A 27,889-nucleotide genomic window follows, 5' to 3' on the forward strand; every position below is an offset into this window, starting at 1 on the left:
ATTTTTACTTCAGTTTCCTCAGTTACCAAATGGAGATGATAATAACTCTCACTTCCCAGGGTTGCTGTGAGAATCAAATGCGATAATTATCAGGTTAAGTATCTGGTGTTTGGCTGATTGCTGTCCTTTGCTCTTGAAGAAGATCAAAATGACTTCACTAGGGGGTAGATCCAATATGGCAGAATAACAGCATGGACTTGCTAATGCTCTTGCTCCAAACCCAGTCAAATACCTGTAAAAAAATCAATCTAAACAAATTCTGAAGCTGCAGAACTCACAGAATGACAGAGTGAAGCAAATCTCCTTTCCAAGACAGCTTAGAAAGTTACCAGTAAGTGTCTTTCGCACCACACTGAAAGCAGAGTACAGTCCAGTGTGGGTCATGCCAGCACAGATAGGAGGTGAGTAAGCCTTGGGGGACTGAATCTCAGGCACCCCTGGTGGTTTCCAGACTTCACCACCCACAAAACACGGAGGACAAATTGGAAGGTAAGTGGAAAAAACCTGTGGGGCCTGTGTGAGAGAATAGTCTAAAGCCCAGGGTGGTGGAGGAAGTTGAGAAGTCCATGGAGGAGAAGCCTGTGGCAGCAGCAGTAGGGGCAGCAGCAGCAGCAGCATCAGTGACTATTTCTGGAACTCTAGATCCACAGATTGTGGGAGTATTTAGCAGCTAACAGTACACCTACCACCCCCACTGGAAGCAGAGAACAACCTTTATAAAGAGCACAAAAGTTAACTAAAGAGCTAGGAAAGTGAGCAAAAATGAGGAGAAGAATCAGACAATAGAATCTTACTTTGGTGACAAAGAAGACCAAAGTATACAAACAGAAGACAACAAAGTCAAAGGTCCTCCATCCAAAGCCTTCAAGAAAAATATTAATTGGTCTCCTAGCATGAAAGAACTCAAAAAGGATTTTGAAAATCAAGTAAGAGAAGTAGAGGAAAAATTGGGAAGAGTAATGATAGTGATGCAAGAATATCATGAAAAATGAGTCAATTGATTGCTAAAGGAGATTCAAAAAATGCTGAAGAAAATAACACTTTAAAAAATAGACTAACTCAAATGGCAGAAGAGATCCAAAAAGCCAATGAGGAGAAGAGTGCCCTAAAAAGAAGAACTGGCCAGATGGAAAAGGAGGTCCAAAAGCTCACTGAAGAAAACAATTCCTTATAGATTAGAATGGAGCAGATAGAAGCTAATGATTTCTGAAAAATCAAGAAATTATAAAACAAAGCCTAATGAATGAAAAAAAAAATGGCAATGTAAAATATCTCACTGGAAAAACAACTGACCTGAAAAATAGATCCAGGAGAGACAGTCAAAATTTTTTGGAATACCTGAAAGTCATGATCAAAAAAGATCCTAGACATCATCTTTCAAAAAAACTGTCAAGGAAAACTGACCTGATACTGTAGAATGAAAGAGTAAAATAAGTATTAAAAGAATCCACCAATCACCTGAAAGAGATATCAAAAGAAAAACTTCTATAAATATTGTAACCAAATTCCAGAGTTCCCAGCTGAAGGAGAAAATATTGCAAGCAGCTAAGAAGAAACAATTTGAGTATTGTGGAAATACAACCAGGATAACAGAAGATCTAACAGCTTCTACATTAAGAGTTCGCAGGGCTTGGAATATGATATTTCACAGATCAAAGGAGATAGGATTAAAACAAAGAATCACCTGCCCAGAAAAATTGAGTATATACTTCAGGGGAAAAAATTGTCCTTCAACTAAATAGAGGACTTTCAAGCATTATTTGTTGAAACAACCAGAGCTGAATAGAAAATTTGACTTTCAAACACACGAATCAATTGAAGTATAAAAAGATAAACAGGAAAGAGTTGAACTGTTTACATTCCTACATGGAAAGATAATATTTGTAACTCTTGAGACTTTTCTCAGTAGTTGGAGGGATTATAAATATAAACAGAGGGCACAGGGTGAATTGAATAGGTAGGGATGATATCTAAAAAAAATAAAATTAAAGAGTGAGAGAGAAATATATTGGGAGGAGAAAAGGAGAAATAGAATAGGGCAAATTATCTCACATAAAAGAGGAAAGAAAAAGCTTTGTCAATGGAGGGGGAAAGGGAGGAGATGAGAGGGAACTAGTGAATCTTACTCTTATTGCATTTGGCTTAAGGACGGAATAACATGCACACTCAATTGGGTATGAAAATCTATCTTACACTACAGGAAAGTAGGGCAGAAGGGGATAAGCAGGGGGTGGGAGGGATGATAAAAGGAAAGGCAAAGGGAAGAAGGGGTAATTAGAATTAAACACTTTTGAGGAGAGATAGGGTCAAAAGAGAGAATAGAATAAATGGGGACCAGGATAGGATGGAGGGAAATACAGCTGGTCTTTCACAGTATGACTGATATAGAATTGCTTTGCATAGCTACACATGTATAACCTGTACTGAATTACTTCACTTCTCAGTGGAGATAGGTAGGGAGAGAGGAAGGGAGAGTAGTTGAAACTCAAAGCTTTAAGAACAAATGTTAACAATTGTTTTCACATGCAACTGGGAAATAAAATACACATGCAATGGAGTATAGAAATCTATCTTGTTCTACAAGAAAATAAAGGGGATAGAGATAAGAGAATGGAGGTGTGTGATGGAAGGGAGGGCAGATTAGGAGGACTGTTAATTAGAATGCATCCTGTCTTGACATGGGAAGAGGGGAGAGATGGTGAGAAAATTTGGAACTCAAAATCTTGTGGATGTGTCAGTTGGAAACTAAAAATAAATAAACAAATTTTTAAAATGACTACACTATACTAGAATCAAGTTACACTGTGTATGATCCAATCAATATGACCTTGGAATGTTCTACCACAAAGTGGGCACAAATTTTCCATGTGAACATTTGAATTCTCTAAATTTGTGCATTTTGTCTTACTTTGGAGCTGCTTCAATTCTGCTTTGCTCATAGAGCACAGCAACTTCTCTGATGTGGGCGTATCATTCGTTCTGAATAGTCTTGTGCCAGTGTTTCCCATATCACATAATCCATTCCTGAGTTTTTAAGAGAGATTTTGAGAGTATCTTTGTATTGTTTCTTCTGACCACCATGTGAATGCATGCCCTGCGTGAATTCTCAATAAAATAGTCTTTTGGCAAGCATATGTTTTGTCAGTCCACTAGAGTTGCACTATCTGAAGTAGAGTTTGAATGCTTAGCAGTTTACTTCAAGAAAACACCTCAGTATCTGGTACCTTATCCTGTCAGATGATCTTCAGAATTTTCCTCAGATAATTCAGATTGAAATGATTTAGTTTCCTGGCATGGCACTGCTAGACTCTCCAGATTTCAGAAGCATACAAGAATGAAGCCAGCACAATGACACTGTAGACCAGTTTGGTAGCCACAAACCTCTTCTCTCCCATACTTTCCTTTTCCTTCCAAACACTGAGCTAGCTCTGGCAATGCCTGTGTTAGCCTGATTATCAATGTGTAAGTAAATCCTTGGAAAGTACACTACCAAGATAAGTGAACTTATCCACAGCATTGAAAACTTCTCCATTTGCTGTAACTGATAGTTTACCTATGGATGATGTGATAGTGGCTGATGAAGTCCCTGTGTTTTCTTGGTGTTAATTGTTAAGCTATAATTAGCACAAGCAACAAAGAATTGATCCATACTTTGTTGCATCTCAGCTTCAAAGCTACAATGAGTACACAATCACCTGTAAATGGAAAATCATGCACCAATACTCCCTTGGCTTGTAGCCTTGTCAATTTGAAGAATTTATCATCAATGCATGTTCATCTGCATTGAAGACCTTTGACAACATGGTTGAAAACCATCATGCTGGTATACAGCAAGCCCTACACAATTGTTAGCTAATAGTGCTAGTTAACAGTAGTAGTAGCAAGAGCAGGAGTATATTCCTCAGCTTCTTCAGCCATTCCCCAATTATTGAACATTTCTTTAACATCCAGTTCTTTGTTACCTGTAGTGCCAATATGATATTCATAGCATCCACAGTGGCCAAGAATATCCCAGTGCAATTCTGAGTCATGAAACACAACAGACTCTCCACATGGAAGACAAAATCAAAACATCTATTCAGACACCAGAAAGTCAAATCCATCATAATCTACACACAATAACAATCCAGAAAACAACACCATCCCCAAGCCTTCTCCTTGCCAGACTTTCCACAAACCAACTCCATTAAACAAATCACAAGCAGTCTTCCCTTAAACAAAACACCCTTCTCACACTTACAACCAGCTGTAGGCTTACCTAGGTCCTTTAGTTCTGATTGCTTTCTCACTAATTTTCTCTCAACTCTGCTCTAGCTCTGCCTCTTCCTGTTCCACCCATTCAGCAAACTCCTCTCACCACAGGTTTCATGTGACTGAGACTTCCATATGACCCAGACAGGTCACATGGGCCTATTAATGAATGGGAAAGATCTCTCTACTTAAATTATCATTATATCACCACAAAAAGAATTGCTATAAATATTTTTGTACATGTGTAATAGTAATTTAAATGGAAAAATCTTCCCATTCTTAAAGAGGCCCATGTGACCTGTTTAAATCACATGGAAGACAAAGTCATATGTGGTACGAGGAGTTTGTTGAAAGGGTGGAAGAGAAAGCGTGGAGCAGAACTGTGAGGAAGTTCCTCACACTACTCAGAACTGGGAAGGATGCAGGCAAGCAGGCACAGTTAGGTTCATGGGTGTTTGTGGGAAGGCCCTAGCAAGGGATGGGAGTAAGGGGGGAAGAGGGAGCTTGGAATGCTTTACTGCCAACAGTGCTAGTGTGTATTTACTTCTTGGTTACTATGAGGAAGGGATTTGACGTTCTGGTGTCTGAATAAATGTTTTTCTTCTTCCTTCTCTATGGAGAGTCTGTTATACTTTGCAATTCAGAATTAGGCTGGCATATTCATAGTTGCTCTCAGTACTATGAATGCTGCCTAGGGGATAAAAATATGTAATACTTTTCTTTTTTTTAAAAAAGATATCTTTGGGATATAGACCTAGTAGCAGTATTATTAGGTCAAAAGGCATGCACAATTTAAGACCTTTCAGGGCATTGTTCCTGATTGATTTCCAAAAAGTTTGTTCTAATTCACAGCACAGCCAACAGTAAATTAATGTACCTGTTTTTCCCACATCCCTTCCAGACTTTGGCATTTACCTCCTTCATCTTAGCTAATCTGATTGACAGGAGGTACAACCTCTGAATTGTATTAATTTGTATTCCTGTAATTATTAGTGATTCAGAGAATGTTATAAGATTACCAATAGCTTTGATTTATTCCTCTGAAAACTGTCTCTTCATGTGCTCTGACCAATTAGGAATTGTGGAATGACCTTCATTCATGCAAATTTTTGTTCAGTTCCCTATATATTTGTGAAATGATGCCTTCATCTAAGAAAGCTGGATCAACTTTTTTCACAATTCTGATTGCTGACTGCTTTTCCCTCCAACCTCTTTCCCTCCCTTATTCTATAACTTTTTCTCCTTTCACCCTATGCCTTCTCAAAAGTGGTTGACTTCTGACTACCAGTTCCCCTAATCTGTCCTGCTCCTCCATTAGCACCCGAAGTTAATTTTATCCCCTTTCCCTCCTATGATTCTTAAAGGTTAAATAGATTTCTATAACCAAACGAGTGCATACATTGTCCCCTCTTTGAGTCAATTCGGATGAGAGTAAATAAGGTTCAAGCATTCCCCACCACTTCTCCCATCTTTCCCTCCTCTATAAAAGTTTTTTCTTGCCTCTATTTAGATATTTTTTATTTAGCATTTTATTATCCCCAGTTCCATGTAAAAACAATTTTTAATATTTGTTTTTAAAATTTTAAATTCCAAATTCACTCCATCCTTCCCTTCTCACCTATCCAATGAGAAGGCAATTAGATATAGGTTATACATATGTAGTCATGCTAAACATATTCATAGTTGTCATGTTGTAAAAGAAAGTATAGACAAAAAAAATAAAGTTAAAAAAGTATGCTTCAATCTGTATTCAGACACTATCAGTTATTTCTCACTCGATGGATAGCATTTATCATTATAAATCCTTCAGAGATGTCTTGGATCATTTTATTGTTGAGAATAGCTAAGTCATTCACAGTTGATCATCGTATTATGTTACTGATACTTTGTACACAGTATATTTCACTTTCCATCAGCTCATGCAAGTCTTTCCTTATTTTTCTGAGATCATCCTGCTCATGATTTCTTATAGTATAATAGTATTCCACCATAATCACTCCATAAATTGTTCAGCCATTTCCCAGCTGATGGGTATCCCCTCAATTTTCAATTCTTTGTTACCAGAAAAGAGCTGCTATAATTATTTTTGTATTTATACATCCTTTTCCTCTTCTTAAAAATCTCTTCTGAGATACAGACCAGTAGTGGTGTTGCTAGGTCAAAGGGTATGTGTGGTTTTAAAGCCCTTTAGGCATAGGTTCCAAATTGCTCTATAAAATGGCTGAATCACATCACAACTCCACCAACATTGCAATAATGTCTTATGTTTCCCACATCCCTTCCTAACGTCTGTCATTTTTCTTTTTCTATCCTATTAGCAAATTTAATCGATATGAAGGAGTCCTCAGAATTGTTTTAATTTGCTTTTCTCCAGTCAGTATTATTTTACCATATGGCCATAAATAGCTTTGATTCCTTCATTTCAAAACTGATCATATATTTTGATCATTATGCGGTGGCTCTTATTTTTATACATTTGACTCTGTTCTCCATATCTTTGAGAAATGAGGTCTTTATCAAAGAAACATTTTCACATTTGCTAACTGTATTTTCCTCCATCTTATCCCCTTGTTTATTGTAATCTCTCTCTTCTTTTTACCCTGTTCCTCCTCAAAAGTGTTTTGCTTTTGACTACTCACTCCCCTAATCTGCCCTCCCTTCTATCATCCCTCCTTCTCTTATCCCTGTCACCTCCCACTTTCCTGTAGGGTAAGATAGATTTCGATAACCAATTTTATATGTATGTTATTCCATCTTTGACCCAATTCTGATGAGTAAAGTTCACTCACTTCCCCTCACATCCCCCCATTTCCCCCTGCATCGTGAAAGCATTTTCTTGCCTATTTTGTGTGACATAATTTATCACATTCTACCTCTCCCTTTCTCTTTCTCCCAGTACATTTTGATCTAACCACTTAATTTTATGTTTTCAGATATTATCCCATCATATTCAATTTACACTCATACCCTTTGTCTATATATACTCCTTCCAAATACTCTAATAAAGAGAAAAGTATTATGTCTTACAAATATCATTTTCCTCCATAGGAATGTACACAGTTTAAACTTATTAAGAACTTTATACTTTCTTCTTCCTGTTTACCTTTTCATTGTTTTCTTAAGTCATTTATTTGAAAGTCAAATTTTCTATTCAGCTCTGGTCTTTTCATCAACAATGCTTGAAATTCCTCTATCTCACTGAATATTCATTTTGTCCCCTAAAACATTTTGCTGTGTAGGCATTTCTTGATTGTAGAGTCCTAGCTCCTTTGCCTACTGGAATATCATGCCCATGCTCTCTGATCCTTTGATGTAGAAGCTGATAAATCTTGTGCTGTACCTAATGTGACTCCATGATACATGAATTGTTCATTTTGGCTGTTTGCAATATTTTCTCCTTGACTTAGGAGCTGTGGAATTGGCTATAATCATGGTGCTTTTCATTTTGTATATCTTTCAGGAGGTGATCAGTGGATTTTTTTCAATTTCTATTTTACCACTCTGGTTCTAGAATATTGGGTCAGTTTTCCTTAAAAATTCTAGAAAGATGATGATGCAGTGTGCTCTCTCTCTCTCTCTCTCTCTCTCTCTCTCTCTCTCTCTCTCTCTCTCTCTCTCTCTCTCTTTCTCTCTCCCTCTCTCTCAATCATGGCTTTCAGGTAGTATATTCATTTTTAAATTATCTTTTCTGGATGTACTTTCCCGGTCCATTGTTTTTCCTATGCAGTATTTCATATTGTCTTTTTTTTTTCCAGTTTTTGGCCACCACAAAAAGTGTACTTGAACTTCTAGAATTCTCTAAGGATATCATCATATCATCTGCAAAGAGTGATAACTTAGTTTCTTCTTTGCCTATTCTAATTCCTTCAATTTCTTTATCTTCTCTAATTGCTACAGCTAGCATTTCTGGTACCATATTGAGTAATAATGGTGATAATGGACATGCTTGTTTCAACCTGATTTTATTGGAAATGCCTCTGGCTTACCCCCATTGCATATAATGCTTGCTGAAGGTTTTAGGTGGATACTACTTACTATTTTATGGAAAGTTCCCTTTATTCTTGTGCTCTCCAGTATTTTTAATAGGAATTGGTGTTCTATTTTGTCAAAGACTTTTCTACATCTATGAGATAATCATGTGGTTTCTGTTATGTTTGTTGTTGATATAATCAATAATGCTAATAATTTCCCTAATATTGAACCAGCCCTGCATTCCTGATATAAATTCTATTTATATCCTTTTTCATTCTTTTGGCTTTGTTTTATCATTTCTTGATTTCTCATCAAGGCATTAGCCTCCATATCCTCCACTGGTATGGCCAGCACTGGACTGCACTCCACTCTCAGCCTGGTACAGCAGTTTTCTTGATGACCCTCCAAGTTGCCTTGGTTTAGAAACTTGCCTTCACCCTGTCCCTCTGTGGGTTTTGTGACTCCAGAATTTGTTCTGAGACATTACTTGAAATTATTTAGAAGGGTTTGGAGGAGAGCTCATTTGAGTGCCTGCCTTTTCCCCCACCGTCTTGGCTTTGCCTCCTCTCATGTACGTCTCTTATAAAGAACATATTGTCTAATTCTAATTTCTAATCAACTCTGCTATCCCCTTTCATTTTGGAGGATGAGTTCATCCAATTCACATTCACAGTTATTTATGTCAACCATGAATGTTTCTCTATGCTAATTTTTTTATTCTTTGCCTTCCTTAAGAGTCTACCTTGCATATGCTCAGTGTGTTCCTTAATTTATTGCCCCTCCCCATTTAGCCCCTGTATTTCCATAATCCCTTTCCATTAGAGTTCTCTATTGGGTAAGAAAAAACATTGTTCTCAACTAAATACACATGCTGATACATATATATACATGCATACATACATGTATGTGTATGCATGAATTTATGTGTACCTATGTGTTTGTTCTTTATTGAAAAAGCTCAGATGAGAATAACGTTCAAGTATTGTCTGCTCACTCTCCAACCTCCTCTTTTCCATGGTAAAAACTCTTTCTTGCAAGCCTCTTTTGTGTGAGATAAGGTTCCTCAATCTTCTCTCATCCCCTGTCTATCAGGTCCATTTTACTTTCTTACTCTTCCATTGGTCTTTTGATATTGTTCCTACATAATAGAATCACACCTATGCAATCTGTCTAATAGGCTCCAACTAATATCCTTAGTGATAAACTACTGTGTGGTTATATCTTTCAATAAACATGTTTAAACACGTTAACCTTGTTTTATTTCTTATGATTTCTGCCTCACATTTTTATGTTTCTTTTGAGTCATAACTTTGAATATCAAAATTTCTAATCAGGTATTTTGAGTAACAAAATTTCTACTCTGTTTATTCATTAAGAATGATTGAAGTCTGGGGGAGAGGGGACAAAAGAGGAGAAAATTTGGAACCCAAAATTTTGTTAAAATGAATGTTAAAAGTTAAATAAATTAATTAATTAAAAAAAATGATTGAAGTCTTCTATTTTATAAAATATTTTCCCCTATGGGATTAAACTCAGTTTTTCTGAATAGGTTATCCTTTATCATAATCCTAGCTCCTTAGCCTTCTGAAACATCATATTCTAAGCCCTCCATTTTTAAAGTGATAGCTGCTAAATCTGATGTGACCTTGACTATGCCTCTATGATATTTGAATTGATTCTTTCTGACTGGCTTTATTATTTTTTCCTTGATATAGATTTGTACTATAAAATACCTGGGAGTTTTCATTTTGGGATGCCTTTCAGTAAGTGGCTGGCAGATTTTTAAATTTCTACTCAGCCCTCTAGTTCTACAATATCTGTACAGTATGCACACACATACACACATAGTTATATATATATATATATGTACATATATATATATATACACACACATAAACATATATACACACATACATACACACACACACACACGCACATATATATGCAAAATCTCTCTTGATTTTATTTTCTAAATAACATTGTTTTTCCAGAGATATTTCAAATTCTTTTCTATTTTGTTGTTTTTGACTTTGCTTTACTATTTTTTAATGTTAATAGTTATTAGTTTCCCCTTCCTTAGCAAATTCTATTTTTTAAGGTATTATTTTCCATAGTGAAATTTTTTGCCTTTTTTCTTTTTTAAAAAATTTATTTTTAGTGTTCAGTATTCATTTCTACAAGATTTTGAGTTTCAAACTTTCTCCCCATCTCTCCCCTTCCTCCACCCCAAGAAACCATGCATTCTGATTACCCCTTCCTTCAATATGCCCTCTCTTCTGTCACCCCCACCCTTCCCTTATCCCAATCTTCTCTCTTTTCTTGTATAGCAAGATAGATTTCTATGCCCTATTATGAGAATTTCTTATTTCCAAGTTGCTTGCAAAAACCATTCTCAACATTTCATCCTAAATCTTTGAGTTCCAAGTTCTCTCTCTTCGTCCCTCTCTACACATACCCACCAAGAAAGCAAGGAATTCAATGTAGGCTATACGTGTGGTGTTATGCAAAAGACTTCCATAACAGTCATGTTGTGAAAGACTAACTATATTTCCCTCCATCCTATCCTGTCCCCCATTTATTCTATTCTCTCATTTGTCCTTCTCCCTCCCCAAAAGGGTTTACTTCTAATTACTCCCTTCTCCCATGTGCTTTCCCTTTTATTATCCCCTCACAGCCTACTTATCCCTTTCTCCTCTACAGTCCTGTAGTGTAAAATAGATTTACATGCTAAATTAAGTATGCATGTCATTCCCTCCTTAACCCAAATGTGATGAGAGTAAGCTTTACTTTTTCTCTCTCACCTTCCCCCTTCTCTCCTCCATTGAAAAAGCTTTTCCTTAATTCTTTTATGCCACATAATTTGCCCCATTCCATTTCTCCCTTTCTCCTCCCAATATCTTCCTACCTCACTCCTTAATTTTACTTTTTATACATCATCCTTTTCTATTCAACTCACCATGTGCCCTACATGAAAAGATGATATTTGTAACTCTTGAGACTTTTCTCAGCATCTCAACATATAGACAGAGGGTGCAGTTCAACTTTAGTAAATCCCTTGTGATTTCTCTTTCTTGTTTACCTTTTCATGCTTCTCTTGATTCTTGTGTCTGAAAGCAAATTTTCTGTTCAGCTCTGGTGTTTTCATCAAGAATGTTTGAAAGTCCTCTATTTCCTTGCATGATAATTTTTTCCCCTGCAGTATTATACTCAGTTTTGCTGAGTAGATGATTCTTGGTTTTAATACTCATTCCTTTGACTTCTGGAATATCATATTCCAAGCCCTATGATCTCTTAGTATAGAACCCGCTAAGTCTTGTGTTATCCTGGTTGTATTCCCACAATTCTCAAATTGTTTCTTCCTGGATGCTTGAAATATTTTCTCCTTGACCTGAGAATTCTGGAATCTGGCCACAATATTCCTAAGAGGTTTTCTTTTCTTTTCAAGATTTCTTTCTGGAAGTGATTGATGAATTCCTTCCATTTCTATTTTACCCTCTGTTTCTAGAATGTCAGGGCAGTTTTCCTTGATAATTTCATGAAAGATGATGTCTAAGCTCTTTTTTTGATCATGGCTTTGAAGTAGGCCCATAATTTTTAAATTGTCTCTCCTGGATCTATTTTCCAGGTCAGTTGGTTTTCCAATGAGATATTTCAAATTGTCTTCAATTGTTTTGGTTTTGTTTTGTAATTTCTTGGTTTCTTATAAAGTCATTAGCTTCCTGCTACTCCATCCTAATTTTTAAAGAACTATTTTCTTCAATGAGCTTTTTAACTTCCTTTTCCATTTGACTAATTCTGTTTTTTAAAGCATTTTCTCCCTCATTGGCTTTTTGGACCTCTTTTGCCATTTGGGTTAGTCTATTTTAAAGGTGTTCTTTTCTTCAGCAGTTTTTTTGGTCCCCCTTTAGAAGGTATTGACTCTCTTTTCATGATTTACTTTCATTGCTCTCATTTCTCTTCCCAATTTTCCCTCCACCTCTCTTACTTGATTTTCAAAATCTCTTGAGGTCTTCCATGGCCTGAGACAATTGCATATCTATTTTGGAGGTTTTAGATGCAGAAACCTTGACTTTCATTTCTTCCTCTAATGATATACTTTGTTCTTTCTCTTGCAAAAGGATGGAGGGAAATACCTGTTCACCAAGAAAGTGACCTTCCATAGTCTTATTATTTTTTCCCTTTTTGGGGCATTTTCCCAGTCAGTTACTTGAATGTGAGTCCTTTGTCATGTCTAGGGACCTATAAGTTCTCAGTTCCTGCAAGGTTGTGCAAACAAGGGAGAGTAGTTTACTCCTCTCCTGGACTGTGCTCTGGTCTGGAAGAATCCACAAACATTTCTGCCCAGGATCTGTGAGTAGGGTTCCCTCTCCACAGCCACCTCCAGCTCCACCATACCAGTACTCCTCTTAACTCCAGAGCTGCTACTCAGGGCTGAGATTCAGATCATCTGCTTTTTTCCCCCAGTGTCTTTAGGCTGAGGGCTCCAAAAATGGATGATTCAACTGCCTGGGGTCAGGGCTAGGGCAAGAATCCTGCTCCCTTCTTGTCCAGGTGAAAGAGCTTTCTCACTGACCTTTGAAGCTGTCTCTGGCATTTGTGGGTTGAGGGATCTGTAAACCTGCAGCTGCTACCTGGGATTCTCTAACCTGAAGCCTGCTCCAGTTGTATCCATGCTGTGCTATATGGCCAGGACTGAGCTGTGCTCCTCTCCAAGCCTGGTGTGATAGACTTTCTCTGTCACCCTTCCAGGCTTCCTTGGGCTGGAAATCTCTTTCACACTGACATTGCTTGCCTTCTGCTGCTCTAGAATTTGTTTTTCACAGGCATTTTATAGGCTTTGGGTGGAGAGCTACAGCAGGTTCCTCCTTCTACTCTGTCATCTTCTATTTTTTTCACTTCTTTACCACTTATTTGAATTCTGATTTTTAAGGAGCTATTTTCTTTGGTATTTTTATAGTTTTTAAAAATAAGTTGCTAATTTTCTTTTAGCAATGTTTCTTGTGTACCTCTTATTTCTTTTCTTAATTTATCTTCTACCACTCTTAGTTGATTTTTTTAATACTTTAATCTATTTCTTTAACTTCTAGAAATTCGTGTTTGTCGTGTCCAAAATGTGTGTGTGTGTGTGTGTGTGTGTGTGTGTGTGTGTGTCTGTATTTCTTTGAGATTATAGTTGTGGATATTTTCAAATCATTGAAGTTATGTCTTGATTTTCTCTGTTAACCAAATAAATGCTTATTTTCAAGTTCTTGTTTGTTCCTTTACTCACTTTTCTAGCCTTCTTCTTGACTTTGAACCTTGAATTAATTATAGGTTCCTCTCACCTATAGGGTATTTCTTTAACTTGAGCTTCTATCTTTTGTGCATTTCTTCTGCTTTTTTGGTTCAGTCTGGGAGCCCATACATTTTCTGTGCTTCCAAGGTTTTATTTTCTGGGTAGAGATATGTTCACTGCTCTTTTGGTTTGTACTCTGTAATGTAAAGATCTTCCCTATCCATTAATAGACCTCAGGTAGAGACGATTAAAGGAAGATTGGGGTGATTTGTTTTGTAGGAAGGTCCACACCTTTGGTTAATTACTGATGAGGCACTAGGTCATGAGGGTCATGCCCTCTGCTTCTAAAAAGTGTATATATACCTTGAGGTGAGGTTTTCCTTTGGGTGCTTACTCTTTGGAATAAGGTTCCTATGCCAGATAACACTTTGGGTAACAATTAATGACTTCACCCTCACCCCCGCCCTTGGCTTTAAAAGCCCAGATGTTAGTGCTTTTCTCTCTGGTAACTATGTACATACATAACAGTCAGACAGTTTGATCTGTCTGTTGATCTGTGATATACGTATTGCTTATGGTCAGACAGTTAGAAACCCTGTCTATTGGTATTTATTTCTCTGCTTGTATTTTCTCTGTTGGTGTATGTGATTAAATAAGATTGCTGGCCCATTTTAAGTTGTCTTTCTTAGAAAAGCAGATTCAAGAACCTTTGCTAACAGGCCATCTTGGATTTATCAGGGTGCTTGCTGCTACAACTTTTTAAATTCCTGATGCAGTTTGAGTCTCTTGGCTTATGTGTTTGGATTTCTATAGACTGTTGGTGAAGTCAGTTTCACTTTATCTACTGGGAGATTCTGTATGATCAGATCCACTGAACTAGTGTTTATGTCTTGGTTTTAGGTTCCCTCCACTATATGTTTAGGTATGGAACTAAAGCTTAGAAGTATACACCCACTCTGTCCTTGGGTTCAGAGTCATAGAGCTACATGTCTGGAACTTGTTCTATGCTTCTTAGACAGATAAGGCCCCTGTGCCTTCTCTATCATGACCACTTCTTTCTTCCCTGGAATTCTGACACAACAGACCTACTAGATGATGCCTGTTCCTGTTCCCAGTATTTTCTTTTCCTATGTTAGATTCAGGCAAGTTATATATTATTCAATTTTGGTGTAATGCTTTTGTCTAATTTTGAAAAGTAATCAATTGTTTTGCTAGAAAATGTTTACACTGAGATCAGAAGAAACAGAATCATGCCACCTCTCATATAACCCCTTGTGATACTTTTTCCTTATTTTTGAGGAGTGTGATATTTGTTATGTATGGACTTAACCAGCTGATTAAATACCTGAAGATTAAAAAATCTTAAAAGGAAGTTAGTAGATCACACATTTTCTTAGCAAGCAAGTCAAAAATAGTGGGGATATCTAAATACTTTTTTCCTACAACTAAGAATTTGTATTTTAATCTTCAAACAATTTGGATGTGATTCTATCATCTTGTTTAGGCCTTGTTAAATATATTTTATTATAACTACAGCTGTGTCAATAACCCAACCTCTGAAAGAAATTACTCCTCCCTTATTTTTTTTTTTATTATGGTACATGTCTTTGATGAACAGACAAATTCCATAAGGGAAAAATGCATCCTCTTTTCTCTTAAGTAGAAATATAAAATTTACTAGTGCTGTCTTAGTACTGCAGCAGTTAGAGAGACATGAGAGAAAGGAATAAATACATCATATAATGAAGCCCAGTTAACTCTGAATTATGCCCAAGGAAGAAAAATAATTAACTTGGGGTAAACAGATGTCCATAAAGAAATGAGTTCTACTGCAAAATTGCTAAGACTATAATAATTGTTTTTGACATTACGTTGAAAAGGTGGAGCAAAATAACAGACACAAATACAAAGTACAAGTAGAGAAAATGTAGAAGTCTTTTTCATGGCAAAGCTTGAAAAGAATAGCATAGAAAAATATGTTAAGAAACTAAGAAAATTCAAAGCAAATAAATATATTCATTGAAAACTGACTCCCTCATGATGAAAGTTTCCTTGACCACTTTTCCCCAGAACTGACTCTACTTTCACTTAAATTCTGACTCTCTATTTGAAGTGGGGGACTATTCCTTGCTTCCCATTTTCACTTCTCCCTCTACCTATATCACTAGGAACTTCTCCTCCTTTGAGATTCCCTCAAACTATATTTACCACCCAAACTTCTGACAGCTCTTATCTACCAAATTCTAGAAAATTCTTCTTTGCTCAATGACTCTAGCTTGTGTCTTAGATTTTCTCCCCTCAACTACTTCTCTGATATGATGGGACTTTATACACATAGAAATACCCTAATCTCCCAGTTTTTTAGTCTACTTATTTTGTATGACTTGTTCCACCTCACTGTAGCTACAATACCAATGCCATCTCTTTAATCTTTAATAACCCCTCTATTATCAACTTCCATGTTGACAAACTCTTAAATTCCTTTACCTGATCAAAATATGTTACCATTTTTTCATCACACTATGCCTTGCAAATTAAAACCATGTTCTTCATTCCCACTGCAACCTCAAATCCCTCCACTCTTGTTTTCACCACTGAGGTCTTCACCCCTTCTCTACCTGTACTCTCTTCCCTTTCCCATTTTGTCCCTTTAAGTGAAATAGCTGTCCCCTTCTCTGAATTGTATAGCGCCCCTAGCCTTTATAAAATCTGTCCTCCATCTCACAAGATGAAGTGGTCTTGCTTCTTACGAAGACTAATATCTATATTTGTTTAAGTAACCCCAATACATTCTCTCTCCTCCAAGAGATTGAGCTCTCTGTCATTCCACCTCTCTCTTGTTCCATCTGTCCCTCTTTACTGGTTTATTTCCTATTGCCTACAAACATACCTATGGCTTCCCTTCCTGAAAAAAGTCCCTCATTTGATCCTCCCCTCCAAACTAACTACTCTCTTTTGACCTATGTAGCTCAACTCCTGGAAAAGACCAGCTATAGTAAGTACCTCCATTTTCTCTCTTCTCTCTTCTTAACCCTTTGCAATCTGACTTCTGACTTTTTCATTTCACAAAGTTGCTCTTGCAAAAGTTATTATCTCTTAATTCTCAAATCCAATGGTCTTTTCTCAATCCTCATTCTTTACCTCTGAAAATTTTGACACTGTTAATCACTCTTTCCTCCTCAATCCTCTCCTTTCTCTAGGTTTTCAGGATACTAGCCTCTCTTGGTTTTCCTCTGGCCTATCTCATGTTTTTTTTGTTTTTTTTTTTTTCTCTCTCTCCTTTGCTAGATTCTCCTCCAGATCTCAGTCCCTACTTTTAGGCATCTTTCAGGATTCTGTCCTGTGTACTTTTCTCAGTCTATACTGTATTTTACTTGGTGATCTCATCAGTTCCCATGGGTTTAATTACAAGCTCTATGCTGATGATTCTCAATTCTACTTTTCCTGCCCCCATCTGTTTGCTGACCTCCAATATCACATCTTGAATTGCCTTTCATACATCTCAAACTAGATGTCTAATAGATACCATCAATTCAATATATCCACAACAGAACTTATTTTCTTTCTTCCTAATCCTCTTCATGTCTTCTGTATCATTGTAAAGGGCAACATCATCTTCCCAGTCCCTCAGGGATGCAAACTACGACTTATCAGAAATTTCTCAATATCACTCACTCCTCATATCCAAGCTATTGCCAAAGTCTGTTAACTTTAACTCTGGGGCATCTCTCTAATATGTCCCATTCTCTACTATGATACTACCACTACTTTAGTATAGGCTATTATCACTTCATGCCTTGATTATTTAATTAGCCTGTTAGTGGATCTGTCCGCTTAATCTCTCCCCAAATCCAATTTATTTTCCATTCAGCCACTAAAATGATTTTTCCTAAAACACAGGTCTGATCACCATATTGCCCCTACTCAATAAACTTCAGTGACTTCCCATTGCCTCCAAGAGTAAACACAAAATGACGTGTTAGGCATTTAGAGCCCTTCATAAGTTAGTGTTCTACCTAGATTTGTAGTCTTCTTAAATCTTAATCCTTATTATTTGGCCTCTTGGCTGTTTTTTCAACCAAGCAAACCAAAACTCAGAGTAGTAAAGTCATTTTTTCATTGACAAATAACTAATAAGTTGTTGGACATCGATTCTGAATTCAGGTTTCAGACTTCTAGGTCTAGAACTCTTTGTTCTAGGGGAAAAATGCTCCCTTTCTTATTTCTACCTCATTTTTTTAAAGAATTTAAACTTTACAAAGTGATTTTCTCACGACACATTTTATCAGTGACTCAAGCATTATTATTTCTATTTTACAAGATAAAAATATCTCAGCTCTGGGCATATTCTCTGGCTGTTCCCCATTCATAGAATTCTCTCCTTCCTCCAGTCTGACTACTGAACGTGTTTATTTCAAGTACCAGGTGAAATCACACCTTTTCATTGGAAAAACAACTGACCTAGAAAATAGACTCAGGAGAGATAATTTAAAAATTATTGGACTACCTGAAAGCCATGATAAAAAAAGAGTTTAAACATCCTTTCAAAAAATGTTCAAGGAAAACTGCCCTGATATTCTAGAACCAGTGGGCAAAAGAGATTTTGAAAGAATACATTAATCATCTCCTGACAAAGATCCCAAAAGAAAAACACCTGGGAATATTGTAGCCAAATTCCAGAGCTCCCACATCAAAGAGAAAATATTGCAAGCAGCCAGAAAGAAGCATTTTGAATATTGTGAAAACACAATCAGAATAACACAAGACCTAGCAGTTTCTACGTTAAGAGATCACAGGGCTTGAAATATGATATTCCAAAGATCAAAGATGCGTGGATGAAAAGCAAGAATCACCTACCCAGCAAAACTGAGTATAATACTTGAGGGGAAAAAAAATTGTCCTTCAATGAAATAGGGGACTTTCAAGCATTCTTGATGAAAAGACCAGTGTTGACTTTCAAGTACAAGAATCAAGAGAAGCATGAAAAGGTAAACAGGTAAGAGGACTTATTAAAGTTGAAATATTTATATTCCTACATGGAAAGATCATATTTGTAATTCTTGAGTCTTTTCTCGGTATTAGGGTAGTTGGAGTATACATATTGAGAAAAGGCACAGGGTGAGTTGAATATGGAGGGATGGTATCTAAAACAAATAAAATTAAGGGGTGAGAGAGGAATGTATTGGGAGAAGGAGAAATAGAGAGGTAGAATTAAATTAAATTATCTGTCATATTAAAGAGGAAAGAAAAAGTATTTTCAATGAAGGGGAAGATGGGAAAGGTAAGAGGAAAAGAGTGAACCTTACTGTCAATGAATTTGACTTAAGAAGGGAATAACATACATGCTCAATTTATTATGAAAATCTATCTTATGCTACAGGAAAGAAGGGGGGAGGGGGATAAGCAAGGGCTGGTGGGGATGATAGATGAGAAGACATATGTGAGGAGGGAGTAATTAGAAGTAAATACTTTTGAGGAGGGACAAAGTCAAAATCGATAATAGAATAACTGGGGGGCAGGATAGAATGGAGGGGAATATAGTTAGTCTTTTACATCATTACTGTCATGGAAGAAATTTGCATGACTACACATCAATAACCTATATTGAAGTGCTTGCCTTCTCAACAGGGATGGGTAGAGAGAGAGGAAGGGAGAGTAGTTGGAATGCAAAAACAAATGTTAATAATTATTTTCACATGCAACTGGGAAATGAGATATACAGGCAATGGGGTATAGAAATCTATCTCGCCCTACAAGAAAATAGAGGGGATGGGGATAAGAGAAGGGAGGGGTGTAATAAAAGGGAGGGCAGATTGGGGGGACTGGTAATTAGAATGTATGCCATTTTGGGATGAGCAGAGGGGAGAGATGGGGAAAAAATATGCAATTCACAATCTTGTGGATGTGAATGCTGAAAACTAAAAATAAATAAATAAAAATTTAAATATTCCACCTTTTATAACAAGCCTTTCTTAATGCTTGTTAATTCCCGTGGTTTTTCTCTTAATTATTTCCTGTCTACAATTTATTTTTGTATATATTTGGATGCATATTGTGCCTTCCCTTGCCCTTTAGATTGTAAGCTCATTAAAAGCAAGGATTATATTTTGCCTCTTTCTTTATGTTTCTAGAACTAAGCACAGTGCCTGGCACATAGTAGGTGATCAAAAGATGTTTATTTAATTGAATCCATTGACAGCATAGAAAGCATTTATAATTATTATCTCATCTGATTCTTACAGCAGCCCTTCAAGGAAGATGCTATTGTTATCTCCATTTTACAGATGAGGAAACAGAGACAAAACAAGGTTATGTGTGGTGACCAGGTTCACACAGCTAGCTACTACCTAAGACCAGATTTGACTCAAGTCTCCCTAACTCTGGGCCAGCATTCCATTCTTTGTACCACCTAGCTGAATGTCATCTCTATCTTCACTCTGGGGCATTAAAAAACAAAGAATGTTCCTACCTTATCGAGGAGATATGATCAATACCAAAAGAAAAGACCAATATCTGTTAACAAGGATAATAAGAATTTTATTTTTATAAGGAATTAAATCTGTAAAGAGAATTTCAGGTAAGTCTATCTATCATTTTGTTTGCTCCATAATAACTTTGGAATGCTGGTAGTGTAGATATCTTTTTCAAGCAAACCAAAACTCAGAGTAGTAAAGTCACTTTTTCGTTGAGAAATAATTAATAATTTGTTGGAGCTGGATTCTGAATTCAGGCTGTGGCCTTCTAGGCCTGGAACTTTTTGTACTAAGGAAAAGTCTTCTCTTTCCTATTTCTACTTCATTTTTTTAAAACAACTTAAACTGTGCAAGGTGATTTTGTCATGATACATCTGAGTAGTGACTCTTTAAGTATTATCATTCCTATTTTACAAGTTAAAAAATCTGAACCTTGGAGAGATTTAATGATGTTCAGTGTCTTACATAGTAATTGTTAGAGCTGGGTGACTTCATCTCAGGTCTTTGTTCTTTCCAAAGCCAGTGCTTTTCTGAATCTGATGTTCTATAGAAATTGTTAACCCAAGCATCAGAGGCTGTAGGTGGAAACAGGTAAATAATTTTTTTTTTCTTTTAAAAAAGATAAAATAACTAATACTTATGTGCATCTTTTTTATTTCTTTGCCCAAATGATGGCTGTCACTCTTTTTCTTTTAGAGATTTTCTCTTCTGATTAAGACATTTCAAATTCCCCTTTTACCTTCTTGATGACTTGACTGCATGAGTTTCAACTTCTTGTATCTTTGCAAAGATATTTTGAAAAACACTCAGACTACATAAGGGATATGTATATTTCATGTAAATTTCATGAATTGTGGTTACCCTTGTTCCCATGGAAATGTAGACTTTGTTATCTCTGAGTAAAAGACTGAGAGTCAAAGAGGCTGAATAAAAAGGTAGAAAATGGGTTTCTTAATACTTCCTTCTCTTAGTTTTCTGGGCAAATTTCCTGGGCAAATATCCCTAGGCAAATTTCAATTTCTACTATCCTAAGTTATCACCTCAGATCTTTATAAATTCTTGATTTTTTTGGATTCTGTGTAAGTGCTGAGATATTAACTGAAGAGAAACCTTCAAAGCTAGGTTCAGTCATGTTAATAACAGCATTGTTCAAGTAATTTTAACCTTTTTATGGCAAGATAGATAATTTTAATTCATTCAAGGATATTATTTGTTATTGAGAGAACAATATTTCTTTTGCAATTTTCAGTAGACATTATTTACTTGTATTAAACTGCAGGGAAATAGGACATAGAAGGAGCCATTTATTCAAGATCATCTTCTCCTCCTTCTAATGATTTTATAAACGATAAACCTGAGTCTCAGAGAAGTAAAGTGACTTACCCCAAATCACACTGAATTTGCAAGAGGACACCGTGGATCATTTTCCTGTACCCTTTCGGGTGTCAGGAAAGATTCTTTGTTACCTCTGCCAACATCTCCTATTTGCTATACAAATATAAATAATGAGGCACATGACCCTAGTTCATTTATTTTATATTATAGCTGTGGTCATGAAATTAGAGTCACATATCTTATTTGTCAGTTCCCTGAATGAATAACCTTTGAAAAGAGTGGGTCACAGGGCAATGGAAAGGGCAGTGGATGTAAATTTAGAAGTCCTGAATTTCAGCTATGATTCTATCATTCTTTAGACATGGGTCTTTGAGCAGGTTATTGAATCTCCCTGAACTTAGCCTCCATCTGGAAAATGAGGATACTGATGGCAGCCCCAGATATTTATTGTGAGGACCAAGTGACATAAAAATTAGGAAGTACTTTGAAAACTGAGAAGAACTATACAAATGATGAAATATAATAGTTAATAGTAATATCCTTCATGGAGTTTCTGATTAAGCAATTTCAGGTTATGTGTAATGTATGTGTGGGGGTAAAGTTGGTGAGAGTGATCATCTGCCTGCAGTATTTAATCTGATGTTTCTTTTTATGGCAAATTTACCTCCAATAACTACACAGGTTGTGTTCAAATGATTCAAAGGATTATCTGCTATTTATTAGTTACTCCCTGAAATAGGTCCCTATCAGTCATATGAATCAGACATAAATAAAAATTGTGACCAAAAGAACAAGGTGGAGAGTAAGGCAGTAAGACATCTAGGTTAGGAAAATCTTAGTACCCAGCAGAGGAGAGATCATGCAATGACACTAGGTTATAAGTGGGTGTGAAGGAAATGAAAAGATCCTGGAACACTAGTCCTCAATACAGAGATCATAAAATACTAATGTGGAATTGTTGACTGATATCCTACTTAATTTAGTATTATTCTATTAAAGTTTAATCACTTTAGTGTGGATGAATTATCAAGTTGCTATATATTAGTTGCTCTCTCCTAATATGTGAATTTGTACTCTCTCTAAACTTAAGGCAGAAATGGTAAATTCTGTCTTTTCAACACAAACCACCCTCTACTATAAAATTGCAAACAACTTTGCATGTCCTACAATCTCCCTAACAAGCAAGAATACAGACCTGAGTGTTAGTTTCCCTTTCCTGGGTACTTTCCAAATACAAAATACCAATTCAATCATGAATCAATAGCATTCCCCTTCAAAGAATGTCAGCCAGTTTTCAAGGTACCTCTTTTCCTTTAGAAACTTCCAACTATTGGACTTTTCAGAGAATGTTCATCCAAATGTTTGATGACCTGATGATTGCATGTAACGTACAGTTAGTGACCTTAGCACCAACCAATCAGAAATGAGACACATCTATATTGTTCAGAACTCTCTAGGCTGTTCAGTCCCTCTTTAATGACTCTAAAAGAGTTATTTTCTTTTATCAGATCCATCCCTAACTACTGAAGAACTCCCATTTATTAGCAGCTGTTAATTTTGCTAACAAATTGGTCATGCTCCAAACTCTGCATCTCAGTTTCTATTTACTGTAGATTTTTATTGTGACACTGGGCTGATGCTGGAGAGGTTTTCACTGCAGTAGAGAGGGCGCTTATACTGATGAAAAACTTGCCTGAGGTGTAACCCCATGCACAGAGGAAGGGCCATCTGGCATTTCCTAGTTTAGCTAATTATTCTTGCTAACTAGGCACAAAACTTGATTACTGCCAACAGCTTTAAAGAGTACATATGATTTCTGTGCCTTCTAAATTTCAAAGATTTGAGGTAAAGTCCTGTTTACTCTGATCTAGTCACAACTTCAGTGTGGACAATCAAATGTTGAGTAGAGATATTTTTTTTTGAATCATAATTAGATCTTTCTCTTCTGCAAAAAGGTATTGCCATATCCCCAGTGACAAACCCAAAAGACTTTTGCCAACCCTCATTTAAATCAAGATGTATGCTTGCAAATATATGGATGTTATTAAAGTATGGGATAAAAAGTACAAACAACAAACAATAAAATTGAAAAGAGCATCTTAGGTTCCTTTATTTCAATCTTTAGATTGAGATTTTTTTTCATCTGCCATAATAATTCAAGAATACAAGAGTGATCTCCCTGAAGGTACATATAGATTTCTTCCCTTTGATACACAAATATTGAAGCCACTAGAAAGAAAGACAATAAATTCAATAACTTGCTGCTATTACTTTGTTTTCTTTAAAAATGCCTCTTTTACCAATGAAATCACAACTATTCTCTATCTTTTATCCCTTTAGTAAAATCCACTTCATAAAGCATTTTTTATGAACATTAAGAAATGTTTTGGTTTTTTTTCTGAATAGATACCACCTCCAAATCAAACACGACCTGATGTTTGCTGCTGAATCTCAATAACACATGATCATACTGGCTCAGCAATTTAGCAGTTGCAGAGAATCCCATGTACCCTTAGCTACAATAGGAACAGTATTGCATATGTAATCTATAGGATCTCAATTAATTTGTGATGATTTAATGTAAGAATTTCATTTGGCAAATTTACTCAGAAGCCAGTAGCCCCAATTCTCTGGTCTGTACAATCCAGTGCATTCAACACCTGACAGTTAACCCAGTGAGAGCGTTATAGACTAAAAAAAAAAATAAACTGCAGGATAATCCATCCATTTTAGCATTTGGAAAACAGGTTAATCTTTGTATTCAAGCTCTGTCTAGAGCACTTCATGCACATTTCATACACAGAGAGGGCTTTACACTCTGGAAAGTGATCTCATGGGAACGGGGCAAGGCAATTGCTTTTCATATTTTCAGGCCTGAGGTAATCCCAGCTCTAAGGCCTGCAGTCCATTCATTATTCTAAAGCCCATAAATTGGGCATTATAAGATCAATTAATTATATTTAACCACTTTGAATTACATAAAACTGCATAATTTATAATATAGTCCATGATGTTTCTGAAAAGTAGTATGGAATAGTGGATAAAGACTTGGCACTGGAGCCAGGGAGACTTGATTTTAAGTCCTGACTTTGAAACACATTGACTGTGGAACCCTTCATAAATCACTGAGCATTTCATTGCTCTAGGTCTAGACAACTCCCTAAGGCTCTAAATTGCAAAGAAAATGCAGAACTACATTGGAAGAGTAATTTTCTCATTAGGTGCTCCCATACCAATTAAAAGAGAGGTTCAGCCTCTTTCCCTATGTCATTTCAAACCAGATGTTTTGTGGAGCATGAGATCCTCACATTCTTGGAAACTTTTTTGACTATCCAGTTTCCTGAGTGATTGTCTCATTGCAAACATCAAGCAGAGTGCTAGACATGTCCTATTTCTAATTATAAAGAGGCTAAAGAAAAATATTCTGTACACCACGATACAGCTGTGCCTGGATGGCATCCAGGAAACACATGTCAATCATCTGAAGAAAAATCCATAAGATATTTAAACTCCAAAATACCAACTAGTCTTGAAGTGAGTCAGGCATTGGATGGCATTTGTGATTCAGGCATCCCAAAACCTTTGAAGCACTCAGACTCACTGTGGTCTATTGTAAGTTCTAATGTCTAGAATATTGGTATATAGAATACTGTGCAATAGAATTTGGGCTCTCCTTAGAGATTAAACCAGTTGGATATTCATATACTTCATGAAAGTGTTTACATTTTACCAAGTTATTTCAAGGTAATTGATAGACAACAAACTTCCATTCTGTATCACAGTCCAAAATGTAAAATAACTCAAAATGTTTTTGGACTGGCTATGGAGAAGTGTTAATGGATAAAACTTTCTGTCATTAATTCATACAATAAGTTATTCAGCACCTATAATATTCAAGGCACTATCCTAGATGCTGAGAACAAAATATAAATAAATATATTTATTTATGTACATAAATAAAATATAAATAAATATAATTACAAAATTACAAAAGCAGCTAAATGGTGCAATGAATGTAGCTCTGTACTTTGAGTAAGGAAGACCTGAGTTCAAATGCAGCCCTGGGTAGGTGGGTGGCTCAGTGGATGGAGTGCCAGTCCTAGAGTCAAAAATACTCATTTTCCTTCATTCAAATGTGGTCTCAGACAGTTACTAGCTGTGTGATCCTGGGCAAATCACTTCCCTCTTTGCCTTAGATCCTCATCTGTAAAATCTTCTGGAGAAGATAGTGGCAAACTACTCTAGGATCTTTGCCGAGAAAACCCCAAATGGAATCATGAAGAGTAAGATATAACTGAAAAACAAGAAATTGCATTTTTCCTGACCTAAAGGAACTTAACAGATCAAAGGAAAAAAAAAGACCAAGTGGTCTTTACATATATATATGTGTGTGTGTGTGTGTGTGTGTGTGTATGTATATGTGTATGTATATGTATATGTATGTACATGTATATGTATGCATATGTATATGTATATATGTATATGTATGTGTATATATATATATAATATGTTTCTCAATATAATGATAAAATAATACCCTACGGGCAAAGATAGAAAATTCATCCAGTTAACTATTTGGTTTGTATGTGTAACAATCCTTGTGACAAAGCTTATGCTAGCCAACATTGGAAGAGGATTTAAGTTGATAAAGACTCTACAAGTTGTATTTTTTTCCTGCATAGGAAGAAGATAAACTAATCTGAAATCAGAATGGGAAGCCCTGTATTTTGAGTGTCTCTTAACAGAGACAAGGACATCCAGAGCAAAGAAAGGTAGCTGGACTGACATGAGGTAGAACACAAAGTCTGGTGTCATTGACACTTGTACATTTCTTCCTCAAACCCAAGCCTCCAGAGGAGACAATGAGAGCTGCAAGTTAAAGGGATAGGAGATAAAGTAGAAGGTGCTGTTGTTCTTTAAGCCTGGTTGGCCGTTCAAGTGGCTAGAACCTGGATAAAAACAAACAAACAAATAAGAGACAAGTTAAAACTGATCCTCCCTCTATTTGCTCCTGACTTACTTCAGAAGAGTGTGACAAGAACATGTTTCTAATCATGTCTTTACAAAGGTAGAATTAATTTGAAAGTGAAAAACTTTAAAATCAGACCCAATAATTATAAGCCCAATGTAGTAATTAGGGTTAAACCTATATGATATTAAGCAACTATTCTACATTAGTTTTTTCTCCATGTACAATAAATTAGATGATTTTTTTTTTGTACCATGGAAATGCTATTCCTTTAGAATTTTCTAAGTTTTTTTTTCATTATTAAACCTGCATCATATTGTTATAGATTTAAGGACATTAAAGGTCATCTAGTCTAACCTGTCCTTGCTACATATGAAGAAAGAGAACTCTAAACTGGCTAAGTGACTTCTAATTTAACACTCTTAATTAGGATCACAACTAAGATGCAAAAGTTGGTCTCCTCACATCAAATCTCATGTTCCTTCTTTGATCTATATCTAATAGATATAGACTGCCTTTTTGGAGCATGCAATATAAAGAATATTTCCTTGCCTATTGAATACCCACTTTTTTTGGTAACAAGACAACTGGAAGCAAATGGTCTTGGGATGAAGAGAAGTGATATGGCATAAAACTGGCATGATGCTGAAGCAAATCTGGGAAATTACATAACGGATCACATTAAGGAAACTGATCAGTTCACTTAATCTTTTTATAACATTTCAGTGATTACTTGGGGATCTGCTAAAATGTGGGGTGAATTTGTTGTAGGGGGTTATTTATTTCCCATTTCTGGCAACATGGAGGTAGAGGTAGCTAACGGAACTGAGTAATAGTGACTTTGATAAATATGGTGAGGACTAAAGGAAATTATTTGAATTCAGTAGAACTTGTTTGCATGTGATAAAGTGGTTTATTTTAAGTGCTTTCAATGTACTCATAAATCCACTACACCAGAAATAGTATATAATGAATAGATACAAATACATTTCAAAGTGGGAAATAGCTGCTTTTCCACCCCTCTTGACCTTAAATAAATCCCTTTCACTTTGTATTTGACAATTCATAAACTTGTTCTTACTTTATAGAATTAAAATTCAGAACTATTGCCCAAATACAAAGCAATTTGCATATTTTAAAAGTTCACAGTAGATGTCTTTTTGAAATCTTATTACCAAGCACATCAGTTTCTTCCAACTTTCTAGAAAGTCTCACAGGGAGAAAAAGAAAGTCAAAGAAAAAAATGAACTTAAAAGATTCAACAAAATTGCTGATAGAGTGGAAGTGACAAAACATTTCTTTTCCTCTGTCATATTCATCATCTTTATTATTTCTTTACAGTATCCAGGTTGCACATAGATGGAGAGAAAACAACTGATAGAATCAGTTCAGGAAAAATAAATGTCTAGCCAACTTCTACCAGAAATTGGTAGATTGAATTCTTTGTCTCTCAAGAGGTTACTTTGATATGCTAGAAACGTAGGCTCAGTCTAAATTTTATCCACTTGAACTTGCTAAAATTTCCTAAAATATTTGATGTTTATCCATAAATAACATAAAAATACAATAAATCACAATGTACATGAACATGGGATGCCCATAGCGACAAAACAA

The sequence above is a fragment of the Notamacropus eugenii genome, chromosome 5 (genome assembly GCF_028372415.1).
Source record: "Notamacropus eugenii isolate mMacEug1 chromosome 5, mMacEug1.pri_v2, whole genome shotgun sequence".
NCBI classification, from domain to species: Eukaryota; Metazoa; Chordata; class Mammalia; order Diprotodontia; family Macropodidae; genus Notamacropus; species Notamacropus eugenii.